At 43.6% G+C, this 21,294-nt stretch overlaps 1 protein-coding gene across 1 annotated transcript in view; it reads left to right on the forward strand.

Moving 5' to 3' along the window:
- Nucleotides 1-1,039: 1,039 nt before the first annotated feature.
- Nucleotides 1,040-21,294, forward strand: part of FGFR1 (fibroblast growth factor receptor 1) — a 92,101-nt gene continuing 71,846 nt past the window's right edge. The window contains exon 1 of the mRNA XM_081333918.1: nt 1,040-1,089. The gene's annotated coding sequence lies outside the window, so the exon portion shown is untranslated. The remainder of the gene's footprint in view (nt 1,090-21,294) is intronic.

The following is a 21,294-nucleotide window of genomic DNA, read 5'->3' on the forward strand; positions in this document are numbered from 1 at the left end:
AAGCCCTGCACGCAACCCTGGGGATGCTGCCACCGTCCTAAGGGTGAGAAATGGTCATTAAGACCCTTTTTCCAGTGCTGTTGTAACTTTGGTCACTAAATGAACCGTTGTAAGTCGAGGACTATCAAAAACACACTTTCTCTCTCTCTCTCTCTCTCTCTCTCTCTCTCTGTCTCTGTCTTCCCATTGAGGTCTGACGGGGGCTGCAAAACCCGGGAGACGGCATTCACCCCAAGGCCGGCCAGTAAGCCGAGAAGCACCCGGGTTTCTTCTGCCTCCGCACAACCCCAGCAGCTCGGCGTTGTAGCCGAGCGCCGCGCGGGTCGCAGGCAGCCCGGGGCGGCTGGGTTCGGCTGGCCTTCCCGCAACGTCCACCCCGGCCCGCCTCTGCCCGCTCCTCCGCCGGCCAAGGAGCAGCAGCAGGCGCCGCGGCGGGAGAGCAGCGCCGGAGCTCCCGGGGCGCCGAAGACCCCAGCAGGAGGGGCTGGCCGTCGGGCGGACGGGGCGGGGCCGGCCGGGCGGGCGGGGTGGGAGTGACTCACTCCCCCGGCTGCTCTCCGCCGCCGGACTGGGCGAGAGCCCGAGTGAGTCGCCGCCAGCGCCGGTCGCCCTGTGGAGCGCCAGGAAAGAGAAGCCGCCGCCGTCGCCGAGCTCGCTCGCTCTGTCCCCGGGAAGCGCGCGCCGGAGAGACCTTCCGGAGCTCCCCGTGGCCGCCGCCGCCGTCTCCCGCGCCACCTGCCTGCCCCGGCCGGCCGGCCGCCTTCCCTCCCTCCCTCCTCCGGCCACTTGGAAGGCGGAGTTGCAGCCGCCGCCGCCGCCGCTGCTGCCTGCTGGGCAGCCTTCGCCAGCGCTCTCGGCGGGTCGGCGATGGAGCCCGGACTCTGAGTCGAGCCGAGGAGGAAGAGGAGGAGGAGGAGGAGGAGCGCGCGTGGCTCGCCTATTGTTTCCCGGCGGCGGCGGACTCGCTCTCGTCTCGGCCGGACCTGCGGGGGACACCTGGGGCCGCCGGCCTCGGAGTAGGGGGGGCGAGGTTCTGCCCCCCTAAAAGGCTCGCCTGCGCCCGGGAGGGCCGCTTCCCCCGTCCGAGCGGTAAGTTGGCCGCTCGCTCGCTCGCTCGCCCGTGGCAGGAGAGAGAAAGTTTCGCCCAAACTTTTGCCTTTTCCCATCGGGGGTCCCTGCAGGCGCGGCCGTTGCGTCTCGGACCTCGGAGCCGACCGGGGAGCCATCCCGGGGGCCCGATCCCCGTTTGGGGAGGGGTAGCTTTTCCCCGGGGAAAAAAATGCTGGGGGGGGGGGTTGGCCGCGGCGAGTGTAATTGGCAAAGTTCCCGCTGGTATTCAGCTGAGCCGGAGTTCTCCATCGCCCCCGGCGTTTGGCGCCTGGCAGTGCAACGGCTTGGGGGGCGGGGGGGGGGCCGCCGGTCGGAAACCGGCCCGCTTCCCCGCCGGTGCGAGAAGGGGGAAAGAGACGGCCGGAGGCCCGCGGAGGGACGCCTACCGGCTGCGGATGTGCGGGGGCAGAGGGAAAGAGAGTTGGGTCGGTGGGTGTCTGACTGCCGAAGCCAGGGGGGCGGCGTGGGTGTTGGCCGCAATTCCTTTCGCTTTGGTGCAGTGGCTCGTGTCCACACGCACGCAGGAGGAGAAGCAGGCATCGAAGTCCGCGTGTACGCACCTACAGACGTGCTTGGGTTCCGCAAGCCAGGGGTCGGTGGCTTTCCTAAACTGCCGCCGGGCGCTCCAAGCTGGAGAGCGGCTTGATTTCTCTTCTGGACTCCAAGCTAGTGGTTGGAAATACCTGAAATTAAGGGAGGGGGATGTCCTCTGAGATACTCTTAAGGGACCCTTAACTCGTGTCTGGGGGCTTCAAATCTATTCGGGACCTCAGTCGTGGCTTCGGATTTTAAACACAGCCGTGTTTGGAACTATCGTTTGGAACTTGGACGATTTTACTTTTCAGTAGAAATGATCTTTCCTTGACTGGTCTTCCTTGCTATTTTTTCTTTCACTTCCGAAATTTGCATTGTAGGCTCCTCCAGTACCCAGAACGGGTTTTGTTTCGTTTTGTGATGGAATTTTGTGAGGTGCCAAGCACACAGATGGAACTATGTAAAACCCCTTTTCTTCATTCTGGTACCCTCCGTGGATTGCAGCACCTAGAATCCCCAGCTGGCATGGGTTCTGTAGCCCAGCAGAGCTGGAGAGCTTAAGTGAGGAGAAGCTGCACTGTCTATGGAGATTCTCAATCTTGCCGGTCACGGTTGTCCCAAAGGTGCTTTTTTTTTTTCTTCACCCCCTTTCTTGCAAAAGGCAATGAATTTTCTTGTTTCTTTTCTTCTGCTTCTCATCTAAGCAGCTTCCTCAGTTCTCAGCTTGGTTCACAACTGAAGAAGCTTCTTGAAAGGAAGTCTTCAAGAAAATCCAGGTGTCTTTTGGAAAAAAACAACCACACACCTCGGGGGCAAGGCTGGTATTGTGCAAGTGCTAATGGATTTGGATTTATTGATAAGGCCAGGTAGTTTAGAGATCTGTTACAGGTAGTCCTCGACTTACAACAGTTCATTTATTTATTTATTTATTTATTTATTTATTTAATTAAATTTTTATACCGCCCTTCTCCCGAAGGACTCAGGGCGGTGAACAGGGCATATCTTAAAACTACAAAAGTACAAAAGTTAAAAAAGAATTAAATTATTGCCCACAATAAAAACAATAATATATATATATAAATATTAAAACCCTAAGTAATTCCCCATCAGGCCAGGCCAGCTTGTTCAAATAAATGGGTCTTTAACCCGCGCCGGAAGGAGCGGAGATCCGGTGGCCCTTCAAAGTTATGACAGCGCTGGAAAAAGATGACATCTAACCATTTTTCACAGTTACAACCTTTGCAGCTTTCAGTCCATGCGATCGAAATTCAGATACTTGGCAACTGGTTCATACTTACGACCCTTGCTGTGTCCCGGTGTTATGTGACCCTCACTTAAAAAACGAAAATTGGGACTCACATGGCCGTGAGCCGAGGACTATCTGTACTCGGCAAGCCGTCTTTTTCATATGGCAGGAGTGAATGGAAGCTCCAACCAGGCAGCTGGGGAGTCCAGGAACCCCCATCTCCCCAACTCCCCAACTGCCTGCTGGGTTGCTGACTAGAAGCAAAAGAAGAGAATCGAGGGACAGAAGGCCGATGAGGGCAGAGACTCTCCTCATTGCTGAAGCACTGTCCAGGAAAACAAATGTATGGCCAGGCTCCACCATGCCAAACTGCCCCTGTTTCTCTACTTTGTTAGTCTTGACCCAACAAATGGACTTTGGGGCATATTGACCACCTGTTACTTGATGAGGTGGGAAGGGTTGGGAGGAGGGTTGTTTACAAGACAGAGGTGCTACTTATGTGTAAATTGGCTTGAAGAGGCCTCCCTATGCTGATTTCTTCTGGAGTAGTTGGATATCAAGTCTGTTCCTTCCTTCGTGGTTGGCTGGTCTGCAGAAAGGACTAGGAAGCTGACTGCTGTTGCCAACATCTGTCCTTGGCTTGTGCTACGTTGGCTGGTAGGCAGGGAATGGTCTTTGAGCAGAGTCCTGTGGCATCCTTAAGAGTGGACCATGATATCATGTCCCAGTGGACTAGAGCAGGGGTGTCCAACCTTGACAACTCAAGATCTGTGGACTTCAACTCCCAGAATTCCCCAGCCAGCTAGGGGAGTTGAAATCCACAACTTATTAATTCCCCAGCCAGAATTCTGGAAGTTGAAGTCCATGTGTCTTAAAGTCACCAAGGTTGGACACCCCTGGACTAGAGCCCAGTGCTCAGCTAGTACAGGTAGCCCTCGACTTACAACGGTTCATTTAATGACATTTCAAAAGTTACAACAGCACTGAAAAAAGTGACTTATGGCCATTTTTCACATTTATATGACCGTTGCAGCATCCCCAGGGTCACGTGATTTATATTCAGATGCTTAACCACTGACTCACTTTTATGACAGGCGCAGTGTCCCGGGGTCATGTGATCCTCTGTTGCAATCTTCAGACAAACAAAGTCAATGGGGGGAAACAGATTCACTTCAGAACCGTGTTACTAACTTAACAATTGCAGTGATTCAGTTAGCAAGAAAAGTCATAAAATGGGGCAAAACTCACTTAGCAACATAAATTTTCAGCTCAATCGTGGTCATACGTCAAGGACTACCTGTACTGAATGCTATCCCTTGTGAGCATCTACATAGGCTTTCTGGGAGATGAGATAAGCAATGGTCCTCCAGAGCAAGGAGACAAATGGTCAGACCTGTGACATGTCTCCTCATTGCTCCAAGGTATGCAAGATAAGGGAAAAGTTATCTGGTACTTGCATGGGTATTCACATGTTGTGCAAATACAGGTGCAAAAGTTTGTTAGTTCAGCAAGGTCATTGGAATATAGCCATAAACATAGATATTATGCTATGGAACAAGAGCTCTGCAAGAGAAGTGCAGATGTTTTTATGTTGTCTTATGTTCCAGACCCTAGCTGCCTCTTCATGATTAATTGCCAGCTCAGGAGGGAATAATACCTTAATATTCCCATTTATAAGCATACAAATATTTATAAAACACACGCCTTAAGGGGTAGACAGGGCTTTTTAGAATCAACTTGAAAGCAAATTGTTTCTCCCTTTGATAGTTTGGGGCTAGTTAATCTCTCTTATTCCTCCAGCTTCTATTCACTTTGGTGTGTACAGTAGCTAATATCCAACAGTATCATAGTCCATAAAAGATATTTTTAAGAATTGAATATCTTTTAAGTACTTTATTCCAAATTAAAAGCTCCTCTCCCATCATTAACTGAAATGACCTTACCTTCAAAAAGTACTGTAACTATTTTTCAATAAATATATAAATAAATAGAAACCATAGTAGTGTACCTCGAGATAAGGGGAACGTCCATTTAGGTTATTTTGAAAGACTTAGTTATATGCAACTTCAACAATGTTCTGGCATAATGTCACTTTGGATTATGATTATGGTGGTTATGTTAATATGTTAGCTGCAGGACAGAATGCACACTTAACAGGTTGGGTTAGATAGAACTGTATATGATGTTAAATCATAATAGTGCTTGGTTTTGCACTGGCATGCTACATGAATCCAGCCAACCTGATTTCTAAGCCATGATTTATGAGTTAGCATGTCTAAATCCCACCTATTATGGTTTATGCAATAACCATAGTTCGGGAAGTAATGGTTTGTTATAAAATGTAAAGAGATCATTCGCAAGAACGTTATATTATGGAGTGGGAAAAGTGGATTGATTATATCCAGAACAAATATGGGACTAAAAAGTTTCACTTAGCATTTGAATACCGTAAGTTTTTTTCTCTTTTTTTTTCTTTCCTTTTATATGTAATATTAGTATTGCTTGTAGTCATCTCATATGAGCTAGAGTGCGATAGACTTAATAGTTTATTGTTGTTAGCATATGGATGTTTATGATTGTTCTTTGTTTTTATACCTTGTACTTAGCTCTGGGAAGTGGGGGGGGAGGGGGGAATGGGGGGGAGGGATAGGGAGGGTTAGGTAGGGGTGGGTGGAGGGAGGGGGGATTGTTAAAGATAAAATGTATTGTAAAACTTTTCAATAAAAAATGTAAAGAGGGTCAGTAAAAGAAGAGAAGGATAGAATGGTTTTGTAAGTGAACAGTAAAGTAAACCCTTCAAGGGCAAGTATAGATATAGTTTAATTTTAATTTTAATATTTGTATTCTCTTGTATTTTATTGTTGTTAGCCACCCTGAGTCCTTTTGGAGATAGGGCAGCATATAAGTCCCATTAAATAAATAAATAAACTTGAGATGCAACTTTTTGAGGTGGAAAGTCTACCATATAAATTAAAATAGAAGTCAGTGATTCTTCTCAGTCATAAAGATCTGAGTCCCAGAACTAGATCATCTCCTCAAGTGCTGATTCTCTGAAGCTTACATTGGACACATCATAAAAAGAAAATAAAGTTCCCCTCCATCTTATCCTGCAGTCTTAAATCTGGGGAATTAAAACAGATTAAATGTTGTTGGCTTGCTAAAGAGTGGGTGATGAGCAAATCTCCTTCTCAGTTCTTATCTTGTAGTTCTTATCTTGTACAGAGCAATAAAAGGCTCATAAGAAACTTTATGATAGGTGACTTCTTCTACTGGATTACTTTCTTTCAGATGCTGTTTATGTTGGTTGAAAAGGGATTTAAATTTGTGAATTAAATAGCCCTTTTCTTGTTTTAAAAATTCAAGTATTAGACCACTTTTGAACTAATAAGGAACAATGGCATTCCAAATAAATACCCAAAGAAGGTTGAGCTGTCATCTTTTAAGGTGCTTAAGTGATAATTTGGCATGCTATTTAGCAAGGAAAGTAAATATGGAATACGTCGCATTTTCCAGGCTGTCTTGATGTCCTGCGTGAACTGGCAATCTTCTCTATACAGTGCTTTTTTGTGTAGCCAGATGAAATTCTGGAGAGAATTCAAAGGTTTCCTTGTTTTATCAGCATGCAGTAGTCCAATAAAAAGTATGGAAATGTTTTTTTATTTTTTCTGGAAATCAAAGCAACCCTTCCTTCTTACCTACCTACCTACCTAAGGTAAAGGTTCCCCCGCACATGCGTGCTAGTCGTTTCCAACTCTAGGGGCTGGTGCTCATCTCCATTTCAAAGCCAAAGAGCCAGCACTTGTCCGAGGACGTCTCCGTGGTCATGTGGCCGGCATGACTAGACGCCAAAGGCGCACGGAACGCTGTTATCTTCCCACCGTAGCGGTCCCTATTTTTCTCCTTGCATTTTTATGTGCTTTCGAACTGCTAGGTTGGCAGAAGCTGGGACGAGTAACAGGCGCTCACTCTGCTACGCGGCACTCGGGATTCAACCTGCCAAACTGCCGACCTTCTGATCGACAAGCTCAGCATCCTAACCCACAACCTCCTACCTACCTACCTACCTACCTACCTATCTACCTACCTACATTATTTTTGCTTTCCTAACTGGAATACATTGGTGGTGCTATTTTTTTCACCTCACAGCTGGAGTGCAAAAACTGTTTTCCACCAATGTTCCTGTGAATTTTGGTTTGAAGTATCTATGATTGCATAGATACTTTGTTGCATGTTATTGATTAAAGTTCCTCTTAAAAAACAAACATGGGGACTTCTGTGTATTTCATGTAAAAGTAGACCTTTTAGCACAAGTCCTTCTGTCCTTACGACAAAGACCATTTTGCTAGATCAAGGCACAAACCCTCTTTCTTCTCTGCTGAGCAAGTAGATTAATTCCATCTCAGCTATTCTTTCATCAGGGTTAACTTTAAAGGCTGCTCTCTGTGTATGTGTGTGATGCATTTTAATGGAATTACATTTATACTTTGATTTATTTGAATTAAAATATTTCTGTTCTGCCTTTTTATTCTTTCATAATGGAACAGGTCAGGATACATTCTACAAATAAATTGTAGAAGAGGGCAGAACGACTGCCAATGCCTATTAGGAAAATGCTTAGAGAACCGTCTATTATTAAATTCCAGGGTCTTGTATTATAGTCAAAGACCAAAGTCTTTCATCTGTGTAAAGCCCTTCATTCTTTTCTTGAGGATGGTTCCATATGAGGCATTTGTATTTCCCCAAACTCATATTGACACCAGTGTGATCACTTGACCTTGTCTCTATTCGGGAGCTGAGTTGATTTCTTTCCAGTTCAGCTGAAATCTCTGGGTGTCTAGTTTGGCAGCTGAAAACCTGTTCTCTTTGGTGGGAATAACTCCCAAGATTTTACCTTGTGTCTTTTCCCTGTTGGATACAACTAGTTCACCAGGCACCTTCGGGTGATGTTGCCATGATGGATGACTCCTCTTTTACAAAGCACCGAACCAGCAACCGTGATGGGAAAAGGGGATGGCTCTGATCAGGCTCCATTTTGACACATTCCCATTTGTTGGTTGGCGAGAACATTGGTTGGGGGTTCTTCTTTGTGTTTTGATAACAGTTGGGGTGAAAGCAGTTGGGGTGAAAGCAACCTTAGATCATCTCAAAGTGTTTCTAAGGGTCAGGGAGAGAAAAATAGTGGAACGAGGCTTATTCCAGAGCTATTAGCATGTGTGAAGAGGATCCAAGAAATGAATGGATCTTAAGATATCGGAATCTAAACATCTAAACATCATGAAACCCTGGTGATCAGCAGATGGATTGTTTTGCTCCCTAGTTGGTTCAGAGTGTGTCCATTCACAGGAGATATAATCCATGTTTTAAGTCCATTTTCCTCCTCTTACAAGTAGCTGATTTACATTCTCATCTTAACTGCTTGATGACTTATAATCAAGATGGTAACTCCCGTGTGCTAATGAGTCATCTCAGTGAGAATGCTAGTGCTTTTATTATACTAATCTTGAGCTTTTGGTGGAAATGTAGGATCTGTAGGAATTTGCTATACGTGGAGTCAAGTTAATGCTCTGCTTGTTCCAGAATTGTGTTTTCTAACTGGTACTGGGATGTTTTTCAGCATAATGTCTTACTGCCAGCCTGCTCCCTGATGTTTTTAATTAAATGATCTTCCAATGAATTCTCCCCACCATTTTGAGAACTGTAGGTTACAGGGCTGTGCGCTTTTACTTGGGAGAAATGGATCTATGGAGCTGAAATTTTCTCTTGAGTTCCTATGATCAGACTGCAGTACTCTTATTTCATTTCTTAGTTCCTTGTCCGCTTATCAAAATATCACTTGACCCTGCCGATTAACATAGGTGCTGTGGAATTCAAAAGACAAAGGGTATTTCGATCTTGGAATGTTGGCAGCCAATCAAACGTTAATAAGTGGCTAAGCTTTCTCTTCCAAACAGGCATTCCTTAGAAAACATTAGCAAGCATCGAAAATCTGTACAATTTGATTTTCTGCTTCTTTAAAACTCTCCTTTTTTATTTTGGACTTTTAAAAACTGGGAAATCATTTCTGTTTTGCTTGACTAAATCAATCATTTCCTTGAAGGTTTTCTAGAGATCTTTAGTTCACCTTACCTATCTGAATAGGTAGAGGTTCAGATACGGGAGACAATGTGAGGATTGTGAGTTTTAATACCCAGCCTGGTATAGCTAAGAAAAAAAAGAAAGACATGACGCTTCTTCTAACTGCCCTTGCCTGCTAGATATGGTCATTTGTTCCCATCCTAGATTTGCATGATTGAGAAAGACTTCTCTAGGGCCTCAGGTTTAGATAAGATTTAAATACATTATTCAAAAAACGACAAGAGGAAAACCCCCTTTATTTATAAATGAAGGCTGAAGAAGGATAATGTGTCTTAAGACTCTAAGTTTATTTATTTATTTATTTTATCACATTTATATACCGCCCTTTCCCGAAGGACTCAGGGCGGTTTACAGGGTGATTAAAAAACAAAGATACAAAAGTTAAAAACAGATTAAAAAAATTATATTCGTCCCTGCATAAATAAAACCCCAGTTAAAATTAAGATTAAAGCTAAAATTAGAATTCTCAGCTAAAATTAGTGATCCTCAAGATGCTGCCAAACTTGCTGTGAATCCTAGCATTTGACATTGTTGACCAGGTTTGCAGTAAAAAGCTTAGATGTAAGTGCTTGAGGTTAGAAAATGCAGAGAAACTTTCACCACCACAAACATCCAGGGAGTTGGGGTGGGGGGAACTATCTTCCTCTTTCCCCTCAACCCTTAGGTGAGAGAAAGCACCATCTTTCCGCATTTTTTTCCCTTTCCTAAATCTTCCTGTCTCCCGAGGGTTGAGTGAATTGAATTGTACTATTACCGTTTCCTGTTTTCAGTTGTCGCCCTTGGCCAAAGGGAATGACTTATGGAGACCCTAGATAAATACAACAAATTCTACTTTGTTTGCAGTCATAGCAGAAGCAGCCCAGGATCCAGGGAGGGGGGAGGGGCAGGAGGGAGGGGGGAGGGCTCAAGATGAATATTCAAAGTTGAGCAGATGGATTCCTGCAGACTTTGTTGTTTCCCCCAGCCTAGCGTGGTGTAAATAATCACGCATAGAGGAATTCGCCAAGGCTGAGCTCTGTTGGGGCCTGTCACTGCATTTCTTTGGCAGAAAGCCATTCCTCCCCAGCACACACACACACAAGCTCTTTCCTTCCGTAATCTCAGGGGTGGTTGGCAGACCCTTCCATTGTCCTCTTCAGAGAGGATTAAAAAGCATCAAGACAGTCTCTGACTGGAATAGAAAAGAAGATCCTGCTTGGGAATGAGACATTGGCTAGAGGGGGAAGAAAGAAACAAGAGAGTCCTTTACAGCAAGTTGTTTTTGTCTGAGCATAATAAGAAGTGCAGGCACGTAGGACTGGGGATGAAGGAGGACTTTCCAGTTTCTGGAAGATTCAGGACCTTTGCTGCTTAGTTTTAACTCTCAGGTACATCACCCTTTGGAAATAAAACATGTGGAACCCAAAGCTAAATTGCAATCTCCCCTTTTCAGTCAGTCAGCAGCCACAGATTCAGAGGAGGTCTCTGTTGTGGAACGCAATCAACATGGCAGTTCTTCTGACCAAGCTCTTGATGCTTGTGGAAAGGCTTTCTTTTGCAAAACAATGCCACAATCCACACCTGCTATAAACATAGTCTGAATAAATGGAAGCTAGATAGATGGGTTGCATTAGGGCATAATGTGGGAGTTACTAGGTCGGTACAGATAGTCCTTGACTTACAACCATTTGTTTTATGACTGTTCTGAGTTATAGCAGAACTTTAAAAAGGGACTTATGACCATTTCCCCCAGTTTGGACTGTAGCAGTATCCCTGTGGTCACATGATCAAAATTTGGATGGTTGGCAACTGGCATGTATTTAGGCAGTTGCAGCATCGTTCATGTATGCATGTATGTGTGTGTATGTATATATATAGAGAGAGAATAGAATAGAATAGAATAGAATAGAATAGAATAGAATAGAATAGAATAGAATAGAATAGAATAGAATAGAATAGAATAGAAAGGGACCTTATATATATTAAAAATGGCACAATCAATTGAGTTTATCCATCATGTAAAGTCATCAGTTACGGCTGACAAATGACTATGGCCAAAGGCAATGTAACTTACTAAGCCAAGTCTGTACAAATTGTATTTCCATTTTAGGACAATCTTAGCAGTCGTCGTGCAGTTAAGGAGTGGTTTAAAGACAAATCTGGCTGGGTGAGGGCATTTGGAGAGGTGTATTAGACCACAACTCTCAACTTCTCTGGATGTCACTAGATGTGTAAAAAAAAAAGAAGAACAACCCCAACCCCATGGCAGTTAATTTCTGTTTCAGAAGGTGTTAGTTTATCTTATTTTTCTTTTTGAGAGTTTCTCATAGGTAGTTGCTCGAGAGCTTTAAAATTGTGTTGGACCCATGCACATATCCTGCAAGAAGAAGAAGTTTTTGGCTGCACTTCCATATCTGAATATTAATTTTCCTTCTGAAGCTGTTGGAACAATGGATCAGTGCCGTCTTTTTCCTCTGTACTCAAAGCAATTAGAAGGACCATTTTTAAGAAAATGGTTTCTACTCTGATGTGCAGAAGTGGGTTTTTTCCCCTCTTAATTCTTCTCATTCAGCATCTGTACACTTGTTGCCACCAAAAATAAAACTTCCAAGTTGAGTTTGACGCTTGGTGATTTCATGGCTGCGTCCATGCATATTCTTGGCAACAGATTGCCACGGCTGCTTTCTGGGATTTTTTTTCAGCCCTCCCATCTATGCTGCAATTCCAGTTTTCTGTGGCAGGTTCTCATCAATTACTAACTAGACTCAAGCCCCTTTAGCTTCTGAGCTATAAAAAGATCAGCTGAGTGCTGATATGTGCTGAAATACACACACACAGCTTGCAAATTGGGGACAAGGTTATAACTGAAGCTGTAATTTAATTTAAGATGTTGGGTCTGGTAGAATTTGGACTAAGAAATTGGCCATAAGCATTTGCAGACTGCATGCATTTAGCAGTTAAATTGCTTCTCATGTTGTATGGACTTGAGTCTGTGCTTTCTCCCTTTGTACTTTTCAAGCTGATAATTAAATATAAAACTGGCAGGTGTTTTGGACTCTAAATGCCATAATTCCCAGCAAGCTTGCTGGTTGGGAATATGAGAGATATTTCAGACCATCGTAAAGTTAGGGAAGTCTGGCGTAATGCATAAGGTACCAAGTGGCTTCCATACTTGGTTTAAATCTCACCTCGGCTGCAGATTTGCTGTCTTGATTCAGATGTAATCAGCTAAGCTAGAAGGTGGCTTGTTTGGCTTGGTGGAAAGTCTTTTGGCTCTTGTGGTTTGTAAACCATGATTTATGATTTTGCCAGGTTCGGTGAATCTCAGCACTTGTGGTTGAGTTAAATCGTGATAAATCAAACCATGACTTGGTATGATGATGAACATAGTAATTAGGAGGCCGTCAGTGCTTATGTTCTTTTCTAGACTAAACCTTCCCTATCCACAGCTTTCTGTCTGGAGATGAGAATATGGACCTGCTTATTAGAGGTGAGATAATGATTACAATGAAATACATGCTTTGAACACTGGAAATGCAGTTAAGGGTTTGTTGACAGACTTGGTAATTGTCTGCACTAAAGTATGAATAAGGGATTACTCAGAGCTATTAAATGACTTTGTGCGTTCAAGCTGGCTTCTTCTCTTGAACGAAATATAGATGACATTTCCCATCTTGGATCTATCCTGATGTTTAATGGGGGCTGAGATCCTTGTCCATGGCTGTGATTTGGGGTCCAATTTCACGTTCTGAGAAGACAGAAAACAGGGTGCCTTATCTTCAAATCCCTCCCTGAAACCTTGCGGGGAGAAACATCAGACCCAAAGGTACAACTACAGAATGTTCAGTTCAGTTGAAATTAAGCAACATAATTTTATTGATCTGTGTTTTTTTTAATTTCCTAACATCAGAGAGGCATACTCAGTATTCTCCTTTAGTTTTACTTCCCCTGACAATAAATGTAGCCCTACAGTCTGGAAAATTTCTCAGACCTAGCCTAGAAAAAAATTGGCTGTACTCTTTAACAAAAATCCTCTTATGTGTCATTTTCAAGTAAAATATATTCAAGTTGCTGTCTAAATAAAATATGTGCGTTCAATTGTTGTTGTTCGGTCACTATGTTGTGTCTGACTCTCCACGGTCCCATGGACCACAGCATGTTAGCCCCTCCCCCCAATTTAGAATACAATAGAGCTGGAAGGGACCTTGGAGGTCTTCTAGTCCACCGCCCCCCCACCCCACCCCGCTTAAGCAGAAGAACCTACACCATCTCAGACAGGTGATTGTCTAGTCTTTTCTTAAAGATCTCCAGTGATGAGGCGTCCACGATTTCTGGAGGCAAGCTGTTCCACTGGTTGATTGGCCTCACTGTCAGGAAGTTTCTCCTTAATTCCTGGTTGCTTCTCTCCTTGATCAGTTTCCAACCATTGTTTCTCGTCCTGCCCTTTGGTGCTCTGGTGAACAACCTGGCCCCTGCTGCCTTGTGGCAGCCCCTCAAATACTGGAATACTGCTATCATATCATTCTTATTTCTTCTTTTCTTTAGACTAGCCAAACCCAAGTCCCGCAACCGTTCTTCTTATGTTTTAGCCTCCAGGCCTTTGATCATCTTAGTTGCTCTTCTCTGAACTTTCTCCAAACTCTCAACATCTTTTTTGTGATATGGTGTCCAAAACTGGCTGCAGTATTCCAGGTGTGGTCTTACTAGGGCTTTGTAAAGCGGTACTAGTACTTCGTGTGATCTTGATTTGCCACTATCTGCTGGTGTTTGCCCAAATTCATGTTCATTGGGTCGATGACACTATCTCATCCTCTGCCATCCCCTTTTCCTTCTGCCTTCCATCTTTCCCAACATCGGGGTCTTCTCCAATGAGTCTTCTCATTACGTGGCCAAAGTATTTGACCTTTACCCTCAATATCTATCCTTCTACAAGTCAGGGTTGATTTCCTTTAGGATTCACTGATTGGATCCCCTCTTATGTGAAGGGGATATGAATTCTACACACAGGCAACGTTTGTTTTCTTTTGGAAATATTCCATGGTTTTGCTAGTTTATGGGTGGGTGACCAGTAACAGATGTTGGCCGTGGTGGTGGGGATCCAGTTGTTATTGCTGATATGCCTCTTGACTCTGTTCCCTTTTATTTTCCCCCTAGAATATTCTTAGATGTCTACCTTTTGTCCTCTGTAGTTAACCAGCAATCATTTTAAACTTCCTGGGAGCCAATTTGTAACTCTTACTTCAGCAAAATTTTAGGCAGCAATGCACTGAAAATGGCCTGATGACTTTAAAAAAAAGGCAGGTGGCAACTTAAATGTAGCATTCCATCACAACAGAGTCATTTTTTTTAATTAAGATGAGCATAATATAAAAGGGACGCAGTGGCTCAGTGGGTTAGGATGCTGAGCTTGTAGATCAGATGGTTGGCAGTTTGGCGGGTCGAATCCCGAGTGCCGCGTAACAGAGTGAGCGCCTGTTACTCGTCCCAGCTTCTGCCAACCTAGCAGTTCGAAAGCACGTAAAAATGCAAGTAGAAAAATAGGGACCACTCCGGTGGGAAGGTAACAGCGTTCCGTGCGCCTTTGGCGTCTAGTCATGCCGGCCACATGACCACGGAGACGTCCTCGGACAAGCGCTGGCTCTTTGGCTTTGAAACGGAGATGAGCACCGGCCCCTAGAGTTGGAAACGACTAGCACGCATGTGCGGGGGAACCTTTACCTTTAATATAAAATACAAGTGACAATTAAAATAATTGGGAAATGGGAAAGGGAAAAAGGGGGGGGAAGCGTACAGGATAAACAGGAAAAAGAAAATAAAAGTATTCCAACCTTTTTCAGCACATAGAATAAAAAAATCAAGATACAACCTTTACATTTTACTTCTACGTGCTTACTAAGGACTAGCCATTTCTATAACAACAAGCTAATCTAATCCCAAAGTAAAGATTTCATTTTTCCCCATCTTGAGCACAAAATCTAGAAGCAGTTTCCAAGCAGAAACAAAATTAGAGATTTTTTTTCTAAAAGAGTTAATTTTGCCTGCCATCTCTGCTGAGTTCCATCAGTTCTTCCATTTTGGGGGATCAATATGCAGCAGAATCATTCTTCCATCCTTCCCACTCAGGAAAAATTAAGAGCTAATTCTGCAACCAGATGAAAGCCTCAAGGCAGCCTGAGCTCAGTGGAAGGACTTGGCCAACTAGGACATGAATTTTAAATCTTGGTCTTTGCTGCGATGGACTTGTTCTAAAGTTTGCAGTGGAGCTGCTGACGCCAGATGACATGAACAAGCTTCCTTGCCAAAAGAAAAGTTCTCCGGAAATATCTGTTGATTCAAACTGTCATCGACCAGGCATGAACTCTTGGTTACATTTGAGAGGCACCAATGAGGTGATTTCCAGATTCCACTCAGAGATCTGGTTCTTAACCTTGAAGGATCTAATTAACTTAGGACCCAGATACTTTTGAGTTTCAGGAACCAGCCATGCATCTGTGGAGATTCTCAGCCATCCAGGTTATGGTTGTCCCTATCCAAGAAGAGAAGAACTGAAGAAGCTTCTTGGATGAGAAACGAAACGTCTTCAGGGAAAAACAAAGAAAGTCCAGTTGCCTTTTGAAAAAGCACCTTTGGGATAATCAGCAATGTTTTTTTTTTTATCAAGATACCATTTCACGACATGGTCTGTGTTGTGCATCTCCCAGTAGTGCCTACTTTTTTCTATTCTCTCTTCCCTGTTAGTGGAACTCACGCCCTACATCCTATTTCACCAAAGACAAAGTTTCCTTGGCTAGCCATGTTAGTTTGGCTCCTGGGACAGAAAACTATGTCAGCAGCTCTTCTGCCAGACGGTAACTAGGCAGCAGTGTTACGTTCAACAATTAACAGTCTGCCCTTTAATAGCGCCCAAAATCAACAGCCTGCAATCTTGATAATTTTCGGTCAGCCTGACATAACAGGGAGAAGAAGGAAGAAGGAAAAAATTGTCTGGGTATCACAACAAGACTTAAAATAACGGAAGGAGGGCAGAGCACATATTTGCTAGGTCTGAATAAGATATCTGAACCTGTGGAAGTGCACAGGTAAACATATATAAAACACAGTGAGACAGAGGAATTCCGTATTTGCTTATAGAATTTTCTGCATGATCAGAGCCTCTGTTTTATCATGACCGTACATTGGTTCTGTATGTTTTCAAATGGATGCTAGTAGAAGCCCCAAGAGATAATGGCATAGAGTTATCAGCGATGTGGCCAAGGGATCCCTCCCCATACACTTAACCAGTGTTTCTAAACTTTGGCCACTTTAAACTCTGTAGACTTTAACTCCCAGAATTTCCCAGCCAATGTGTAAGATTCTGAAAGTTGAAGTCCACACAGCTTAACGGGGCCAAGGTGGAAAAACACGGCCTTTGACCACATCGCTGCTTCTTTAGCCATGATTCTTGATCAGGATTAGGTACAAATTTAACTCAGCTGCAGATTGGGGGTTGGTGAAGTGTGGTCTTCCAGATGTTGTTGAATGGACCATTGACATATTGACATCTAATGAGAGTTAAAATTCCCTAACATATGGAGGCCATCTCTTGCCCATCCCATCACAGATTTGAACCCAACCGTTTTCCAACTGGGAGGCAAAGCTACCCTAATCCTAATCAGGAGCAGCCAGTTTTGTTTTTGTTTTTTAGTTATATTGTGATTTTCATGTGCTATTCTGGGAAAATTCTATTATGAATGTCAATTAAGAGGCTATTAGTGCTATTCACTCCATTTTATGCATCAAAGCACCAAGATTAGCAGAAACTAATAGTACAAAGCCAGCCATGGTAGGGATTTCTTTAAAACCCATTTTAACAAAGTGCTAATGGTCTTTACTTAACTGTGGTTAACTACTGGGAGCGAGACAGCCCCGTGTTGAGTTATAAGATCTGTTGGTTAATATGATCTGTCAGTTAATACATCACAAACACATATCTGTGAATAATGGTTTAAATCATGTTTCTTAATCTTGGCAAGTGGCAGAAGTATACAACTCCCAGAATTTTCAACAATTGCCAGATGACTGGTGATTCTGGGAACTGACACCCATCCATCCAGAAGGTGCCAAGTTGAGAAAAACTCTCCTAGGTTGGGATGCCTGCTATTAGGCGAATATGTTCTCTGCCCCAGAAAAAGGCATTCTTCTTGTAGTTATTTCTATAATGTTATAATCAGTCATTTTTTAGTAGCCAATGAGCCCTGGTGTAATGGATTGTGAATACTTTTGTATTTCCTGTCTATTGTTTTAAAATAGTGCCGTATTGTTTATTTTCAGGGTTTAATATTTAGAATGTTGCAACTGACTTATTAAGAACGTATTAAGCCTCAAGGGAGGAAATAGGACCACGAGTATTTGCTCTTAGTCACTTCTTCTGGTATGTAAGAATCACTGCACTGCTGCCAGTTGAGAGATGGTTTGACATATAGTGGTAAAGAGCATGAACTATGAACGGGATTCACCTCTGCCAGTAACCTACTAGTCAAGAAGGGTGACAAAGATGATTAGAGGGCTGGAGACTAAAACGTATGAAGAATGGCTGCAGGAATTGGGTTTGTCGAGTCTAGTGAAAAGAAGGACTAGGAGAGACATGATAGCAGTGTTTCAATATATTTGAGGGGCTGCCACAAAGAAGAGGGGGTCAGCCTATTTTCCAAAGCAGCTGAAGGCAGGACAAGAAGCAATGTATGGAAAATAATCAATGAAAGAACCAACCTAGAACTAAGGAGACATTTCCTAACAGAACAATTAATCAGAAGAATGGCTTGCCTTCAGAAGTTGTATAGGAAGATCCTATACCCGTGGTGGCAAACCTTCGGCACGTGTGCCACAGGTGGCACACAGAGCCCTCTCTGTGGGCATGCACGCCATCACCCCACTGCTAGGCCTTCATCTGGTTTTATAAAACCTTTTCGCTTTAGCCCTCTGCCGCCGCGTGCAAAAAAAAAAAGATTCAATCAATCAATCAATTTCAACTTCTTGCAGGGAAAAAAAAGATCTCGCAAAGTTGGGATTGATTGATTGATATTTTTAGTCCCACCCAGTCTGCCGTTACCACCACAGCCATGCCCACCCAATTGGCCACACCCACACAACGAGCCACGCTCACCCAATGGGCCACGCCGACCCGGCACACAGCAATACATAAGTGGGTTTTGGGTTACAGTTTGGGCACTCAGTCTCTAGAAAGTTTGCCATCACTGCCCTATACCATTTCAGACAAGTGGCTGTCCAGTCTCTTCTTAAAAGCCTCCAGTGATGGAGCAACCACAACTTCTGGAGGCAAGCTGTTCCACTGGTTAATTGCTCTCACTCTTAGGAAATTTCCTTAGTTTAGGTTGCTTCTCTCTTTTAGTTTCCATCCATTGTTTCTTGTCTTGCCTTCTGGTGCTTTGGAAAAATTTGGGTCTAAACCTTGGTGTCTTTTGGCATTAATGTTTCCTTGCAGTTCTTTGTATTCTTCTATGGATCTTTCTGGGAAAACCACCATTTGTCAGACTTAAAGATTTTGTGCTGGATGGTGACAGTCCTGTGCCCATGTGCCAGTAGGCCTGCATAAATGTTCTCTTGCCGTGTGGTAGGGGGTAGTAGCCATTGCCATGTGTGCTAAACTTTTACTTAGTATTTGAAGATGTGCTAAAACCTTAAGCATATACACCCCGGGAGGATGTTATGAAGGTGGGTGGGGAACCAACCTGAGGTGAACAAGTTCCCATAGCTGGGAAGGAAGGAAGGAACGGAAATCGTCTCTGTTTGCTTTCCATCCTTGTGCAATGAGCAGTGAGGTTGTTCAAATTTATATAGAGTCTGTGTAAATACCAAGAAGAGCTGAGTCTCTATATTCTTTGAGTTCAATTGCCTCTTCACAGAACAGCCAAGACTCATTAGGGACTTCTGTTCCTGGTCAGAGCACTCCCTGGCCATGTGTATAAAATTGTCGTTGTTGTTCAGTCACTAAATTGTGTCTGACTCTTTGCAACCCTGTGGACTACAGCACATCAGGCCCCTCTGTCCTCTGCTGTCGCCCTGAGATTTCCCAAATTCATGTTTATTGTGTCGATGACACTGTCTAACCATCTCCTCCTTTGCCGTCCCCTTCTCCTTTTGCCTTCAGTCTTTCCCAACGTCACCAGGGTCTTTTCCAATGAATTCTTTCTTCTCATTTGTTGGCCAAGATACTTGACCTTCAGCTTCCTTATCTGTCTTTCCAAAGAACAATCAGGATTGATTTCATTTAGGATTGATTGGTTTGATCTCCTTGCAATCCAAGGAACTCTCAAGAGTCTTCTCCAACACCACAACATGAAAGCATCACTTCTCCAGCACTCATCCGTCCTTATAAAAACTTCCAATGTTGGAGCATTCACAACTTCTGGAGGCAAACGTTCCACTGATTAATTGTTCTAACTGTCAGGAAATTTCTCCTTAGTTCTAAGTTGCTTCTCTCCTTGATTAGTTTCCATCTATTGCTTCTTGTCCTGCCTTCAGGTGCTTAGTAGCCTGGCACTGTGTTGGCTTTTTTGACAGCAGTAGCTCTCTCCTGGCTCCTATTTAAGTGATTGTCCACTAGGACTCCAAGATCCCTCTCAGAGTTACTACTATTGAGCCAGGTACCGCCTATACTATACCTGTGCATTTGCTTTTTCTTGCCTAAATATAGAACCATACTACATACGCATCTAGCCAACCTTAGTTGATTGAAAAAAGCTAAGCAAAGTTAGACCTGCTCAGTATTTGGATTGGAGAAGACCAGGAACTCCCAGGGCAGGAGAGTAGATTGAAGTGTTGAAAAACATCTCCGATCAAAAACAAGGTCAAATTCCTTGCATATGTTGCTATACAAACTTTGTGGATGTGTCTCTGACGTCAGCAGCAGTTTTACTGCAGGGCGTTTTAGGTTTAGATGTAGAAGCCACATGGAGAGATCCATCTTGAATAAACATTCCTTTTTAAGGTGATGTCTATTGCCATGTTCATCCATCATTTCCAAGTCCAATTGTGTCCTGAAAGAAGCTTCTGGTTTATGCCCCATTAGTTTGTAAGAGGACAACATATCTTTAAAGGCTGCCCAGCTCCCTTCTCACCAATAACTGCTTCATGAGAATTGACCCTGTCTTTGTCATGACACCTCAAATGTTTTATTTTTGTGTTTCTTTATTGGGAATATGACTTTTGGTTTCCCAAGCTGCTAATAGGATTATACCTGCTGGCCCAGAATCCTTCAATGGACTTCCAGGACCCTCCCTACTTTGCATTTATTAGCACATTAACAATGGTTTATGTGTAATAATGAACATGTTAAACTTATAGACGTGTAAAGTTCCTCTAGATTTATTGAATGAAGTTACACTTCCTCTCATCTGAAAGGATCAGGTGGGTCTCCTTTTGGGGTCCAAATTCTCCTCGCCTACAAGCAGTTCTCGACTTATGGCCACAATTGAAAGTCAACATTCTGTTGCTAAGCAATCCGGTTGTTCAATGAGGTGTGGCTGTTTTTACAGCTTTTTACCACAGTTGTTAAGTGAATCATGTGGTAATAGAGTGGATCTGCTTGTCGGAAGTCCCCTGGGAAGGTCACAGATGGTGATCATGTGACCAGCCGCAACCATCATGAACACATGGCAATTTCCAAGTGCCCAAATTCTGTTCACGTGATCTCAGGGATGCTGCAACTGTTGTACGTGTGAGGGCTGGTCATAAGCCACTTTTTCTCAGTGCCATCGTAACCGTCATTAAGCAAGTGGTCATAAATTGAGGACTACCTGTATTTTTCAAAAAGGGAGATCCAGAAATGACACTGTGCAACCTTTAGTGTTCTCCTAGTGAGGCATTTTCAAGTATGTAGCTCTCCACACAAACAGAAAAAGCAGCTTGCGTGGTAGAAAGCACAAGTAATAGCTGGAGAGAACAGCAGGGAACAACCATACAATAATAGACCAGGATTTACAGTCTGCACTGTCCTAGTTCACAAACACACACTAAGCAAGAATTAAACAAATTACATCATCTCTTTGCTAACTGTGATCCCAGTCTCTCTGACTGACGTTTCCCTTTAACGCGCTTGGATTAGTTTTATGTGTTTGGCTACTTCTGCGCAGTGTTCAAAACCTAGGATTCTTTGCGCTTTGGGGAAAACAGCTAGCCTCTTTTCATTACATTTCAGCATGGGATCTGTGGCTTTTTTTGCCTCACAATGTTCAAGGAGACAGTGGTTCTCCTTCTTCTATTCCAAAACTTGCAGTTTAATTTGGCTGCAG

This window comes from Vipera berus, assembly GCF_964194415.1.
Source record: "Vipera berus genome assembly, chromosome: 8".
NCBI lineage: Eukaryota > Metazoa > Chordata > Lepidosauria > Squamata > Viperidae > Vipera > Vipera berus.